The sequence below is a fragment of the Molossus molossus genome, unplaced genomic scaffold, assembly GCF_014108415.1.
Source record: "Molossus molossus isolate mMolMol1 unplaced genomic scaffold, mMolMol1.p scaffold_m16_p_13, whole genome shotgun sequence".
Lineage (NCBI taxonomy): Eukaryota > Metazoa > Chordata > Mammalia > Chiroptera > Molossidae > Molossus > Molossus molossus.
In genome coordinates, this window is record NW_023425348.1 from 22,699,048 (window position 1) to 22,702,370 (window position 3,323).

The window sequence follows — 3,323 nt, forward strand, 5'->3', positions numbered from 1 at the left end:
GTATAGATAGAGTGGGAGGGAGAGAGAGGAAGGGAGAGAGAGAGAGAAACATCGACGTGAAGGGACACATCGAGTGGCTGCCACCCGCACGACCAACCAGGGCCGGGGACAAACTGCAACCGAAGTACGTGCCCTTAGCGGGAACCGAACCCGGGTCTCTCCCGACCGCAGGCCGACGCTCTAACCGCTAAGCCAAACTGGCCAGGGCGGAGTGACCATATTTTTATTCTGTAAAAATGTACAACTTTTGGGATGTATATTTATTAAACAGATTTCTATTTGGTTACTAGCTCTTCATTACTCACAAACTAACAAAGGGATGTATATTTTTGCTGAGGCTTATTTATTTCCTGAATATACTTTTGCATTTTTTAAAATTGTTTTTTTCTTTATTGATTTTAGAGAGAGAAGAAAGGAGAGGGTGAGGGAGAGAGAGAACCACTGATGAGACAGAAGATCCATTGGCTGCCTCCTGCATCCCCCTCCCCCCACTGGGGATTTGGCCCACAACCTGGGCATGTGCCCTGACTGGTAATCAAACCAGTGATCTCTTAGTGCATGGGTCTATGCTCAACTACTGAATCACAGCGGCAGGGCTATTTCTGCAGTTCTTAATTTCATGTGATAAAAAGTTAGTTATTTTAACTTCGCATAAACATTTATTTTATATATGTGCCTCTAGTTTACTTACTTAATTTGTTCAGCAAATCAGTTCAAATATTATTAGTCACTCTAAAATCTTTAAACAGAATTCATATTGAGTAAAAATGTTCTTCAATTTATTCACTGTAAACATTAATTTTAAATACTCATGATAACTTTACTTTTATTTTCCTTTGTTCACTCAAAACACTATCATACATGCTCAATTACATTCATCAACTGTTTTATTTTCTGGCTCTATTTTTAAAAATAACTGATAACAAATCATTAGATTCATTTCTAGCATTAACATTCACTGCACTATTCACCTAACAAATGTTTACTGTTCAATTCTACTCAAGTGATAAATTAATGACTCTCTCTACGAACTTTGCTAAAGATAATGTATATTATAGAAATAATTTCTTAACTATTACTGTTTTTACTCCGTTCTTTTTTTTTATCTTGTTGGACCAGTATTTTACTTTTTATACCATAATTTAACACTGCAAAACCTCATTAAAAATATTGGCTTGTTCAAAATAGTATGTTATTTAATGGACACAGAATTCCTAGCCAAACTGAATACTAACAGAAATATTAGGGCTTCTGTATCTTCCTTGTATAATTATTTTCTAGAATCATTTTTTTATCTACCACATTTTACTTTTTTTCCCATATTTCAATAGTCAATACATAATTGGGATAACATGAGAAAACTTTATGTTGTCAATATTTGCTGAGCACATTTATAGTTAACTAATCTAAAGCATATACTATTATAAAAATCTATTGCTTTAAACAGGTCCTTACACACATCAAAATAAGATCCTTTGAGACAGTTTTTTGTTCTTATGAAACTAAGATTACTAAAATAGGAACAGAAAAAGTTTCTATTCAAGGTATCAACTTTACACTTTGACTCAGTAATAAGAAATCTGGAATAGGTAGATTCATATTATTACTTCTACTGCTGCCTTTAGAAACATCAGAAAATTAAATTAGCAGGGTATACCAGTGGAATAGTTACATTACATGTAAAGATAAATTTAACCATTGCAAAACTACCTTCTCACTATTTTTTCTCTCAATTGGATTAAAAGGGAAGAAACTATACTTCTTGTATAAATAACTGTCAATTGAGTTTGCATTATATATAGAGCGGGTAAAAGGTTCACAGTTGTGAGTATGTGAAACACAGAGTTTATTCTTGTATAATTATTTATTAATTACTATGTTATTTTTCATACAAACTATTATAAACATACTTTTTCCCAACCTTGTATTTAGGCAGGACTTTATACAGGTTCACATAATTTACCCCATTCCACCAAAGTAATAGGGTCACTGAACATTCATGCTGTTAATGTGTTTGGGTATACGTATGTGTGTGTGTACGTGTGTGGAGGTATAAATATATATTTCCAAAGATTATGCTAATATGCTTTTCCTTCTCTCAAATATTATATCCATTTCTCTTGACCTCAACTATGCAGTATAAATTCCTCCATGACATCATCGTCAACTAACTCATTCCACCTAAATTCTTTCTTCACAAAATCTAATATAGCATTATTTGAATATTAGTATTTTTCACCACTCTTGAAGCTAAGAATATACCACCATGTCTTATTGTAATATGTTAGGAAGTTAAGGATAAGTTAACAAAATTTATATATATCATTTTAAACATATAATACTACAAATTAGTTTTAAAATAATTTAATAATATATGTGTATATATATATAAATGCATAGAGTTTGTGCATGTTATTGCATAATAGTATTTACATATATGTTTTTGTTCATGAATTTTCATATAGACAATACTGTAGAATCTACACGTGAACTGTTATGTTTAATGAGTTTTAGCAAAATTCTGTATGTAAAGTCAATACATATAAAAAATTATATTTATAAACACCAGATGCAATGAATGAAAAAGTAATAAAATACCAATTACATTTACAAGAAAAATCATAAATAATCAGGAATATGTTTATCAGAGAATATACATAAAAATAAATGGAGAAAAATGTCACCTTCAAGGACAGGAAGATTCAATCATCTGAAAGTGACAATCTCAAGTTAACCTATATATAGATTTAATAAAATTAAAATTTAAAAATATTAATAGAACTTATAAAGTTTATACTGAAATAAACATCAAAGTGCAAAAAAATTAAAAATTTAAAGAGTTATATATGATATTGACATAGGCATGGACAAATAAACCCATGGAATATGAAAGGAAGCCAAAAACAGAACCCTAGCAAAATGAGAAGTCAAAACAAGCACATTTCAGAGAACATTTTTACCTTCTCGGGATAGGAAAATATTAATGAATAAGATGGAAAATGTGAAAATAATAAAGAAAAATATGATAAATTCAACTATACCTTAATTGGGTGAAATAATTTGCAGCACAAATATCTCTAAAGAATTAGTACATAGACTGGATAAAGAGGTGTCAACCCAGTAGAAAATGTGCTAATAAGTTTAACTAATACTGCATTTAAAAAAAAATATATAAATAGCCAAATTCTGTGAAAAAACAAGCAAACTAATTAGAAATCAGAGATTTAAATTTTAAACCACAATTCACATTCCTAAATTGGAGAAATACTGTTAAAACTTTAATATCCAGTTCATGTGAATGATAGGTCTAAAGAAACATTTAT